Source organism: Onychostoma macrolepis, chromosome 22 (assembly GCF_012432095.1).
Source record: "Onychostoma macrolepis isolate SWU-2019 chromosome 22, ASM1243209v1, whole genome shotgun sequence".
In the NCBI taxonomy this organism is placed as follows: domain Eukaryota; kingdom Metazoa; phylum Chordata; class Actinopteri; order Cypriniformes; family Cyprinidae; genus Onychostoma; species Onychostoma macrolepis.
In genome coordinates this window covers 32,180,374-32,193,732 of record NC_081176.1, presented here as the reverse complement: position 1 = coordinate 32,193,732, position 13,359 = coordinate 32,180,374, and the positions used below count along the sequence as shown (strand labels likewise).

Genomic DNA, 13,359 nt, shown 5'->3' with positions numbered 1-13,359 from the left:
TAAATGACTGGTTGAAATTGTGTTATTAATTATTTCCTTATCACATTAGGTTATATGCAATTGTTTCAGTTTACAAGATAAATATAAATTCACAAACAAACAAACAGAACAAAGCTAGTACAGACAATGCAATTACAGCTGCAACAGGTTTGGGATACTCAATGTTCAAAATGTAAAATAATTTAAAGCATGTATCAACTGCTTGTAAAAAAGATGGCCTTGCTTCAGTGCCATTTCTCCCACAATAATGAAGGCTTGATTATGAGGGAATTGCCTTGGTTGCTCCTCCTCCTCCAAATACAGAATGAAATTTGTTCCAACCTTTAAACAGAAATTTAAAATGGTAAATATGCACACATACATCGGATCAAATAATACCCAAAAATGTATTATCATAAATGATGCCTTGGATAAATGATAATAAGGATAAATGACTTACCCACTTTGTATGGCAATGAAGGAGGATATCTGGCAGGGTTTTACTGCAACCTCCAAGACCAACTTAAACAGAAAAAACAATGGATTAATCTCCAAACAAGAATGGGGGGAAAGGGGGGTGGGGTCTTTTCTAAGCCATGGTAGCAGTTTTTCATTTGATTTCTTACTGTTGTAATAATGGATTAATGTCTGTTATATATCAATTTGATTAGCCGAGTGTTACAAGAGTTCTGTTTGTATCATTGTAGACAGGTGTGTGAATTTTTGAACTCTTTCTGCATGTTACATTGTTATGCTAGTGGGTGGTAATGTGAGTGTATCAATGACATACTGAATGAAATTTAAGTTATGTAAAAGCTATATCACACTCGTAATCGTGCTGTTAGACTCTATATCAGCAGGCTGTGGTTATCTGTGGCCTCATACATGATCTAGAGTCTAATGCCAAATTCACACTATAAAGATGGCACAAAAGCACTTCTGAAAGTGGCATTTATGTGTCTTTACAATACTGTTTAATGCTTCTCAGAAGGGCATAAATGCATTTACAGAATTACAAGTGCATACTCAGATTCTGAAACGGGTCAGAGCTGGAATTTAGTTTACCTTTTATGCTGCATTGCATCTATACAGAGAATTTTGAGGTGGCACAAGCAGCCTTAAAGGAGAAGTCCACTTCCAGAATACAAATTAAGTACAAAGAAATTAAGTTTATTGAGGAAAACAATCCAGGATTTTTCTCCATATAGTGGACTTCTATGGTGGCCAACAGGTTGAAGGTCCAAATTGCAGTTTGAATGCAGCTTCAAAGGGCTCTACACAATCCCAGCCGAACAATAAGAGTCATTTTTCTTAAAAAAACAACAACATTTATCTACTTTTTAACCACAAATGCTCGTATTACACTAGCTCTGTGATGCGCATGTGTGTCTTCATGCATTACGTAATCATGTTGAAAAAGGTGTGTCATGTGTACTCCGGTTCAAAAAGTTAGGGTAGGGCGAAGAACTCCATCTAATTTTCTCCTCCAACTTCAAAATTGTCCAACGTTGTTGTTTTACCTTTTTTGTAAAGGGCATTTGATTTTCTTTGCACGATCACTTTGTAAACACTGGGTCGGTACTTCCACCAATGTCATGCATGTGTGATTATGTAATGTGTGAGGTTGAGCTAGTTCAAGACGAGCATTTGTGGTTAAAAAGTATATAAATGTTTATTGTTTTAAGAAAATGACTGATTATTTAGCTAGACAAGACCCTTATTCCTTGGCTGGGATCATGTAGAGCCCTTTGAAGCTGCACTTAAACTGTAGTTTGGACCTTCAAACCATTGGCCACCATGGGGGTGAGTAAATTATCAGGAAATTTTTATTCTGTAAGTGAACTTCTCCTTTAACTCAGCTATGTAAAACACCTTCACAGTACTCTTGTTTGTGTGAAATTGCTCAAAGGAATAGTTCACCCAAAAATTAAACATTTGTCATTATTTACTCAACCTGAAGTTGTTCCAAACCTGTATGAGTTTCTGTCTTCTGTTGAACACAAAAGATTTTGCAGAATGTGTTTTTATTAATACTATGAAAGTAAAATATATATTTTGTGTTCAGCAGAAAAATGAAACTCATAGAGATGTGGAATAACATGAGGACGAATAAATGAGAACAAAAGTTTTATTTTTGGGTGAAATAACCCTTTAAGTGTGTGTTGGTGTGATTGTCAGTACATAACGTAAAATATTACAATATGGCATGAAATACAGAGCAGGGTTTTCTCACCAGAAGAAATATCCAGAAGATCCAACCAAGGCTCTCTTCATCTCTCCATGCCCTTTAGAGCTCAAAGTCTATCTATCCCTGACATGTGGATATAATATACCTTAGTCCAGAGTAATCTAAAATTAACAAAGAAATGGAACAGTTAAAATCAAACATTAGCATAAAATGACTACATTTCCTACTTCAGTGTTCAAAATATAATTAAAATCTCACTTGTTATTATCTATCAATTGAAAAACAGAGACATGCATTTTTTATGGTTTTGTGGGTTCCATATATTATTCTAATTAACTAACTGATTTTAATACAGTACACCAAAAATCACACTATGAAAAATATTAAACAAATCATTCCATATAGCAAACAGATTAAAACAGTACTACATTATTACAAGGTTATGACTTCACACAAACACATTACAAAAATAAATATGAGAACATGATAAATAAAACAAATATAAACTACTTAACAAATACTTTAAACAAGTTCTAGTGTACAATCATATTTTCATTTTCACAAACTGTTACATGCAGTGCATATATAATACAAACTTTTTGAACTTTTCAAATGTGATTATATGTTTGTGCTTTTGGAAATTCATCTTTACTTAGCCTTATTATTTTGCATTTAAGCCTCTTTTGAGCATAAAATGTAATTACATTCTGAAAATGTAATAGTTGCATGTCCAATTATTTATTTGTATTTTCATTTATCCACATCAGAGTGCACTTTCATCCAAGTGGTATAGTTAAGACGTATGAGGTTTTGACAGTGGAAATTTCAGTAATGTTTAAAATTGTGTAAAATTCAGCATCCTGTTCAGACCCTAATATGGTACATACAATCAGTATTAATTTAATTTAACATGAACAGTTTGTATGTGACTATACCTTGAAACCGATAACGGTATCTTTTGATAATTGATGATAACAATGCACCGCTCTCTTCCATGTTCAGTTCTTCGTGGCTGAAGAAGCGGCGCGTGTAATCAGTGTAGCTCGCAGCGCCCTCTGTTGGTGAAAATAATCACTACATGATTGCTCTGGTAACCAGCAACTTAGAGATAATAAAATGCTTAATTTCTGCGTGTTTCGTAGTGTTTTAATTTTACTCTGTATAGTTTCCTGGGGAAAGGACATTAAATTTGAATAAAAAGGCGACATACCTTCACTCAGAGTGGACGCGACACCACGAAAGAGGCTCCGCTGGTCTTCAAGGTGAGCCCTTCTGCCTAATATCTGAAATGTATGTAAAAAAAATTCCCCCAAAATTGTTGAGACGAACAGAAAAAGTAAGGAACCCGTTTTTTATACGTTTGAAATCGATCTGCTACAAGCGCTCGTGTCGTTAGTCAAGAGTGCAGAAAAAACGGATTAAAGTTTCAGTCGACAGGGGAGATGTAAACAAACTCGTAGGAAAAACAGAAATATTATTGTGTAAGGGCATGAAGACACTTTGTAACGAAAAACATTACGCACACATATTAATTTACCACTGTATCATCTGTCGCAGCTGCACCAATCGACCGTTGGAATTTAAATTTTAACCCAAGTGGTTGCGTTGTTGTTGAAATAACCCAATAAACATAGGAATAACCCAACAAAGCAACCCAACATGTTTAACCCAGATATTGGGTACAGTAAATAACCCAACGTTTTTTAGAGTGGATGTATTTGGCACACAAAATGAGATGACAGACAGAGACACTCTCTCACCATTTACATGGAAAAGTAACTGAATGACACATCTTTCACATTCTGCCTAACATCTCCTTTTGTAAGTCATATAGATAAGAAACAAAATAAAGGTAAGTGATAAGACGCGTTGGATAAACTATTTTATTCACAACATAATGTCTTAAAATGCCTTATAGTATTATGATAACCAAAACAGTCCTGAGCTAGATCAAGCTTTGATCTCTGTAAACTAAACTATCACTTTAATGAAATTATTTTTTTTCCCACTAATAAAAATATTTTATCATTAGCTAGCTCCACACTGGAGAGCTGCTTTACAGAAAATCAAGTTGTAATTCTAACTGAAAGCAACACTGACTCTGGTTTTTCATGTTTAATACCGTAAAGCTGCTTGAATTAAGGCTATCTATTGCATAAAGTACTATATAAATAAACATGATGTGACCGCTCATGCAAACATCCACATCGTTGTAATCAGATGCATTTTTAACTGCTGCTTTCACACTGCTGCCAGATTTTGTTGTGTTTGTTTCGTTACTGAGAGGAAAGCGCGCAATATATATTTACATATTCATCCAAATGCCGCTCAAGTTCTGATGCATTTTCTCTGAAGCGCTATGTCTGTCTTCTTCTCTTGAATTGCATCCAGGAGGCTGAACTACAGTCTTGCGCTACAGTGCCACTCTGGTCGAACCACAGTATTGCAGGCTCTTGCATTAGCTCACGTGAGATCAAACGATTACTCGACAACAAAAATATTTGTCGACAATTTTTTATTGTCGACGTTGTCGATAATGTCGACTAATCGTTGCAGCCCTAATTAGCAGATGTCTATCATTTAAGAGTTCAGGATTTTTATTTCACGTCACACAGCTGTTCATTACTGGAGCAGTTTTTTGTTGACTACTCTACATGTTCATATCGATAGCCTAATTTATTTATAAATAATTAATAAACGTTTATACATTTGAAAATGTTTTGTTACTGGTCTACCGCAGTTTGACACATTTTCGTCAGATGTTATGGTCTATTATCTATGTTCATGTGTTGATATCTACTGAAGTCTTATGATCGCAGTCGTAGGGAGACAGATGTGTAATTCAGGTACTGTTATCATGATCATTACCACCTTAAAGCCTTCCTTGGGGCAAAATAGGAGAAAGACAAATGATTATCAATGTATTTATTCACACGTATGTTATGCCTTAAGAATACCTTTATAATGTATTATAAAGACGGGCTTCATAGAAAGTGTTACCAAAAATCCTTTCTTTGCTACGTCACCATGCAGTTTGAGCGCAGCTCCGACACGTGACCGTGACGTCTAACGAGTCAAATCTTACATCCGACGCCTGAATACTATGGGATTTTTTCCAGACGGCTGGCGAGCGTATACATGTTAGTTCTCCTGTCAGTTTGCTTAGAGAGTAGAGAGTAAAACTGCAGTTATCACACGCCATACACACACACACGTTTGTTTTTGTGAATTGTGGGGACATCCCTCAGGCGTAATGGTTTTTATACTGTACACACCGTATTTTCTATCGTCCTACACCTAAACCTACCCCTTACAGGAAACTGTGCATTTTTACTTTCTCATAAAAACTCATTCTGTGTGATTTATAAGTGTTTTGAAAAATGGGGACATGGGGAAATGTCCTCATAAGCAATGTTTCCTCTAATTTTTTTTCTTGCTGAGCAAAACTTTTCTCTATCGGGCAGATATTTCGGGCACCTGAGCAAAAGCATTCTTCATACCTTGTACAGCGCACACAAAAAGTGTGTAACTTTTAACTTTAATGCGCTATTTATATTTGATTTGACCCTTGATGTAACTAAATGATGTACATTTTAGGTTACCTGAGAAAACATTTTTTACAGTATAATACACTGCTGTTTAAAAGTTTGGGATCAGTAAAGTTTTTTAAAGAAGTTTCTTATGCTCATCAAGGCTGTATCTATTGGATAAAAAAAATTAAAATTAAAAATATATATATTATTTCACAAAATAATATTATTTAATATATAAATAAAAGTTTTCTATTTTAATTTAGTTTAAAGTATAATTTATTTCTGTGATGAAAGCTGAATTTTCAGCATCATTACTCCAGTCTTCAGTGTCACATGATCCTTCAGAAATCATTATAATATTTTTAATCAATTGTGGTCAAAAAAAAAAAAACAACAAAAAGAAACTTTGAAAAAGTTTAAAGAAAGTTACAGAGACTTTATTCAGCAAGGATGTGTTAAATGGATAAAACTGATAGTAAAGACTTATTGTTAGAAAAAATATATATTTTGAATAAATGCTGTTCTTTTTAACTTTTTATTAATTAAAGAATCAAAGAAAAACGTAACAGGTTCCAAAAAATATTAAGCAGCACAACAGTTTCACTGTAAATCCACATATTATCAGCGACACTGATAATAAATCAACATATTATATCAGCGACACTGATAATAAATCAACATATTAGATCAGCGACACTGATAATAAATCAACATATTATATCAGCGACACTGATAATAAATCCACATATTATCAGCGACACTGATAATAAATCAACATATTATAATGATTTCTGAAGGATCATGTGACACTGAAGACTGGAGTAATGATGCTGAAAATTCAGCTTTGATCACAGCAATAAATTATATTATAAAATATAGGTATTAAAATAGAAAACCAATATTAGATATTGCAATAATATTTCACAATATCACTGTTTTTTTCTGTATTCTTGAAATAAATACAGCCTTGATGAGCAAGAGACTTATTTTACAACAGCAAAATAACCAAGACCCACAACGACACTGGCCAAATAAATAAATATAGTAAACAATATGATAAAAACGACAGATCATGTTCATGTTTTTGCCACAAAATTAGGCTTTATTATGAACGGAAAGCACATACTCTATCTCTCCCGCTCTCTCTCCCTCACAGACCGCACACACATAACAGTTTGCACACGCTAGCATACATCGCGCTAATGTTGTTAGCGCCACTCTGACGATTTTATCAGTAAACAACTTAAAAACTACATGATTTCTCACAAGAGAGGTAACAACAACGGCGCTGTTCGTGAACAAAAGGAACTAAGTTTCACTAAAATTAGAGACATTGCTGCCGAACACTATTGAGAGACACAGAGGTATTCTCTCTCTCTCTCTCTCTCTCTCATAACTTAGTTATTAACTGTATTAACTGCATTATTAGTCCGCTATCAACGGCTCAAGTCTCTGTTACTAGGTTTAAAATGACGTTTTGGAATTAGCAACGGAGGCGTTGGATGAGATGCGGAAGAAATAATCCTACTCACAATAGTGATTTAAGTAAAAATACTGGACAAATGCCTTGAAATATATCATCTGATCGATGTCTTGAGGTGTGGCAACCGTAGCATAAGTCAATTATTCCTTACTTAATACATAGAAGGGAAGCTTGATTGAGTGTAATGGGCTTCAGTTTGTTTACATTTGAATTTTGACAGTTGGAGTTTGAATAGTCTTGGCTCATCTGAACATTCCGTCAATTTGAATTTTGACAGTTGGAGTTTGAATAGTCTTGGCTCATCTGAACATTCCGTCAATGTAAGTCTATGGGATTTTTATGATTTTTAATCTTCATTTTTATGAAAACTGTAAGTCCGATCGGTCTGAAGAGATACAGCAGCTCGAGTCAGACCGGTCTGAAGAGCTGGGCTGAGTTTGGTGATTCTAGCTTGAAAGCTCTAGGAGGAGACGAGCACTAAGTTTACCAGCCGGAGAGCAGCGGCCGAACAACAAACCATAAAGAACATTCCTGCTTGGTCTTGTGTCTGTGTTTTCGTTTTTACATGTGTTCATTATTTATCTGTATTGTCTGTTATCATGTTCAGGAACCATGACATTAAAGGTCTTTGGGGTCAGTATGACCCCAATCAACTTTTCTTTAGTTAAAAAATATGTTTCCCTTCATCTCAGTGGAATAAGATTTTGTTACTTTTCAACATTTTTTATCTGTATTCACATAAAAAAAAAGGGCTTGATTCGGTTGTTCTGAAGGTATGTAATTTTTTTTTTTTACTAATAAGGTCTTTGGGGTCAATATGACCCCAATTGAAAATGAATGGGAAATGCGAAAAAACCTATATATTTTTTTTTAAATTTGTCAAAAAATAATAATAAATCCAGCATAAGTCTGAAAATTTTCACACAGAAATGAAGGCCTGGTACTAGATCACAAATGCAATGTAGAAAAGACATGCTCACTCACACGCACACACACAGACAAAAACACACACGTGTGACTGCAACAAAGAGCATTTTTTATAGAATTTGGCAAATAAAATCAATAAATTCTGCATAAATCTGAAAATGTCCACACAAAAAAATTAAAGCCTGATACTAGAGCACAAATGCAATGTGGAACGAGCATACTCACTCGCATACGTACACACACGCACACACACACACACGAACACACACCTTTTCTCTCACTCTCTCTTACACACATACCCACCATTCATATCTGCTTATTGCAGTTGTTGTTTTTTAGTTTAGGTTTTTTTTTTGTTTTTTTTGTTTTTATTTACATTTATGTAAAAAAATAAGTTTTTATTTAACTTTTTAGATTGAAATAAATATGTACCTGCAATCACGTTTTAGTGACAACTTGTGTGGCATTTCTGCAAATTTATGTGGCATTATTGCAAAAACGGGCTCTTCAAAATACATCAAACCACAAAAACTAATTCTAAACTTTGGCAAAAATATTGTTTTTAATGTATTTTATAATGTTTCAATATATACTTACAAAATATATATCAGAAAAGTTGTGAGAGGATCAGTTGACCACTTTCAGAAAAATGAATGGCTCTCTATGGGCCTCTGCTGGATATATATGGTCATTACACTATTCTTTCAAAAACTGTGATTTCTACAAGTTTTTCTCTAACCACCAGATGGCAGAATTGTATACCTAACACCTAGATCAATATCCAGAAACGATTTAAATTCAATTTAGATCATCATTTAAGAGATTTATTCATAATAATTTAATATTTCACATGCAAGCTAATGGTGTAGTTGAGGATTTTTGTGGTAAACAGGTACAAAAGTACTTCATATCTCCCAAAACACAGCATTAATGTATAGATGAGAAGTTAACAAAGTTTAACAAAAAAATGATATATTATTTGTATCATTAAAAATGTATTTTTTTTTTACAATTACAATTACAATTAATAAAGACCTTTAGAGTAAACAGGAAATGGGGTCCTTATAAGGGTTAATGAAGGGAGCAGATCGTAGTTGTGATCCGTGACTAGGCCCACGGTTCAGCATGTGTTCAGAGGATTAATTGCTAAATTTAATAGATAATAGAGTATTAAAACCTAAACACAAAACATACTGTAATAAAAACGGTAGGGGTGAATTTATTATTCCATGTGATGGAGGCCAAGTGGAGAAGCCTGGTCAGCAGTGAATGTGATCTAAACTTGTGTTTGCTTCTCCAGCGTATGCATCAGGCCTCATGGAGTCTCTGAGAGAGGAATACTGCAGGACACCACAGGCTCCACGAGAACACAGCACTGTCTGTCTTCACTACACCTGCTGCTCTCTCCAGATTGAAGGAGTGGATGCCGAGCTGCCATATCCTTCATATTGATATTAATTATATTATTACATTATTTCTTGTTTGACTACTAATCAAGTTATGGCAAGAGTGAAATGTGTAGCCTTATGTGCGCTTATGAGATATTAAAGAATCCTGCTTTATGCTGTACTTCTACTCTCTAAGATGATGACTTCATATTGTGTGTGTAACGAACCATACTGATAAAATTCTAGCTAGGGCTCGGCGGCCTTGAAGTTCTGATAAGTGCTCTGTGTGTGTGTGTGTGTGTGTGTGTGTGCTGGTAGCTCTCTCTCTGTGTGTTAGAAGACTGTCTCTGTCAGCTTCCGCCATCCTGACCAAAAATAGGTGTCCGGAAGACGTCTGCCCAATCTGATGGAGATATGTTTGAAGAGTTTACGTCCATATGTGGAGATTGTCTAAGTTTATCTAGGTTTTAGAACCTATCAGAATTTTGATGACTTGCATTGACGCAATTAGCAACCTCTGTTAGGGTATAATTACTGGTGTTTTTGAATTGTACGCAGAGCGGCCTACAAACTCGATTGTGAGTCTTGAAGCTGACTTCTGCTGATGAAACTGCAAACTGTCTTCAGTAAATTTTCTTCATTTTTGATTGAATCTCTTGACTTCTGGTCTTTCTTCAACACACCTGGTCCGAGGGTCTTTACTGTAAATTCCCCTACAGTAATGGTGGAGAATGCGGGCAATCGTTTTTCAGTGACATCCCTGATCAATCAATGAAAGAAAGAAAGGTAGAAAAGAAAGATATTTATCTTTAAAAATTATTCTTGGTTAGGGACTGTCTGTGGCGGAGGGAGTGTGGGAGAAGGGAGAGCGATACTCACTCAGACGTGAGTGAGGGACACCAGACTTTTGTATGAATTTGTTTTGAGTAAACTGGTTCATAGAATGAGGTACACCTGTAATGCTAAGTTACCTTGTGTATGTAGAAAAGGTGTACGGGTGCACACTTTTAGGTCTTAGAAGTAGACTTGGAGTTGAGAGGTGTGCACCACAATTTGAAGTACTTTCCGTGAGGGGAAAAGGTACAGTCCGGGGGTGGACAAAACGCTTTCTCTATTTGTGTGGCACTGAGAGCTGTAAAGGCAAATAGTGCATTTGTGGCATTGAGAGCCGTAAAACCAGATAGGGCATTTGTGTGAAGGTATATGAAATACCGAGAGAATGTAAGACGCTAGAAGGGGGGTTCTAGTCGTAAATCGCTCAACCAACTCTCTATTGCTTCCGTCTCAGACAGGGGCGCCCCGAGTTTAGCGATCAGGTCAGGTCAGTTGGTTAGGGAAAAGAGTAACCAAAATTAGTGTTAAAAATAATAATAGTTGAAGAATAAATACTCATATCCATATATATATAAGTCACGGCAAGGATTGATTGATCTGGGATGCATCAGGAACAACCCCGAAAGAGCTAAAATTTTGTTTTCAAGACCCTAATTGGATATGGAAATTCTGGAATATACTTTGCAGTTTCATCACGCAGAAGTCAAGTGCTATTGGTAAGATCGCCGCCTCAATCTCTTGCTGCTATAATCTGTTTTGGTTTTCAACTGTGCTAGAATTATGGCTGAAAAATTAGGTAACTTGCTCAGCCCTGATAGAAATAATGAAACGGAAGAGAGCAAATGCTGTAAACAGCTCGGCTCTGAAGCTCTGACCTTAAAAATGTTCTCTGAATTCATTGAAAGAATGATGAGTCTGGGCTTTGATTCTGATTGGAAAGTTAAAACAAAAACTTGACTGGCTTTAAACAAAGAGAGAACCAGAAAGATACAAATTTCTAAATGCATGTGCCTATCTTCAGATGTGTAAAATGGCGATTTGTTAAAAATAATCCCAGAAGTAAATGATTGATAATTTAATCTGATTCTCTAATAATATACTGAACAGAATTCTGGGTTGATTAAAAGACTGTGTAGAAACAAAAATTGGCAGCAGCATTTAGGAAAAACTTAGAAGCTTATGTTTTGCTTCAGAAGATAAGATTGCGTTTGACTGCAATGAAACAGTTGTTTTTATCTCATGCTGGCCCCCACCATGACTCTGGTTCAGGCTGTAAAAGTAACAGAAACATGTTCTGAGTGAAAAATTTGTAATTTCTATATTTATTGATGTTTGGGCAAAAGAGTAATTTTACTGTCGGATTGTAAAAATTTAGCCACTCAGCATCATAGCCAAATGCCCATTTCCAGTGAAAAGTGATGAGCTGATAATGTTGTAAACAAGTAACATAAACGGGGGGTTTCAAAGTTAACTTTGAAGAAAGCATGCTAGCTATAGAAGTAACAGAAAATTACATGGAATGGACGGGTGTGAAAAATAAATTCACTGAGTAATCTCAGCATGATGGCTTGAAGTTATCCAATTGATTTTAGTGATTAAATATTAGTATGATTAACCTGTCTCAATGTTTTAATACTAGTAGGTGCTGTCAATGGCTCTCATGGTTCTTGAGTGCACCTTTCCTAAGCTGCGGAAAATACCAGATTCTGGAAGAAAACTGTCGAGGATGTTGCAAAGGGAAAGAGCGGTTACCAGTGTGCATGAGGTGATTTCTCAATGACGGGTAAGATCCTCTTCTGGCCAATAGGGGACAACCTAAGGCAGGGGGTCACCGCCACTGGGCACCTGCCCCGAAGGGAGGTGCTATATGTGAGATGGTAGGGGAGTTGAGCGGATGCTTGATAGGCCTAGAGCATCGTTAAGAGGGGAACTGTAAGAAGTTACAGCATGTAACGGTGGTGGCCCAGAGAGTATTAAAAAAACATTTACTCATTACTTTTGTTCGGGCGCCAGACAGGATTTAAAACCTGTCAATAAATAAACTCCGGATAACTCATTAAAACCACCAAAGTACATAAAGAAGTCTTAAAGGAAAATGAATCAAACTAGACATACAATACACTGCATATGCAAATTTATTACACAGCGAAAGAAACACGTGTGAAATACAACACAATGGTCCATACATTCAAGATGCCTTGAGTCAAGGTTACATTTCACTTAACCCCACCATATACATCAGGAAGCAGAAGAGCAATAAAAAACAACGAAAAAGAAGAGTAAAGTCTGAGGGAAAAGACTAATTTTCAGAAACCCGACTTAAATAAGGTTGATGCAGTGCCGTTTCCTCAATGCCGATTTCGCTTCCGTGAAACCTTAAGTTTCAAATACAATGAAGCCCTCCCTACAGCCCAAACGTAAGAAAAAAGAAAATAACTTAATCAGAGCAAACCCTTAATTATTTAGAATTTACAACTCAATTTCCATTTTCCACAAACAAAGAAAAAATTATACAAAACAAATATACACAAGTGTATAACGGGGTTGTTTGAATGACGTGCATAGCGTGTGTGTAGTGTGTGCGTCAGCGGTTTTTAGAAAGAGTACATGGCGTGTGTATACATTTCACTTATACCGTGTGCAGCTGGTCTTCAGCTTGGAGCATTAAGAGTACAGATGGACAACAGAATCTTCGTTCACACCACGAACTAGAAGACTGGTAATGAGGCATAGTCCAGGACACGCACTTCTGCCAGCAACCAAAAGAAAGAGTTTGCATCACAACAAACCCCACCACACACCTGACATGACATCCAAAAATCCAGGTAAGTACTAGTTACCCCTGCAGGCCACTGTTTTCGTCCTTCACGTCACTCCTACTTCCAAACAGACTCACTGCCGCACCGTAGCACGCGCTACTCCCACCTCGTCACATCCCCGCAGCCGCTAGACTTCTCACACTTCCGTCATGCGTGAACCAGATCTTAACCCTCCTTAAATAACTGGTCCCTAATTATCCGTTTTAAC

The 13,359-nt window shown here is 36.0% G+C and overlaps 1 protein-coding gene, 1 long non-coding RNA gene and 1 pseudogene across 2 annotated transcripts in view; 1 reads left to right on the top strand and 2 right to left on the bottom strand.

Annotated features, from left to right (window-relative positions):
- LOC131529977 (NACHT, LRR and PYD domains-containing protein 12-like) overlaps positions 1 to 13,359 on the bottom strand; it is a 274,625-nt pseudogene that overhangs the window by 82,076 nt on the left and 179,190 nt on the right.
- LOC131529982 (NLR family CARD domain-containing protein 3-like) overlaps positions 1 to 13,359 on the top strand; it is a 257,033-nt gene that overhangs the window by 150,234 nt on the left and 93,440 nt on the right. The gene's annotated exons all lie outside the window — the stretch shown is intronic.
- On the bottom strand, positions 2,210 to 3,699 carry LOC131530011 (uncharacterized). The gene is made up of 3 exons (XR_009268293.1): positions 3,378 to 3,699; positions 3,103 to 3,222; positions 2,210 to 2,290 (listed from the first exon to the last, which is right to left on the bottom strand). It is a non-coding gene; the product is annotated as an uncharacterized LOC131530011 (long non-coding RNA).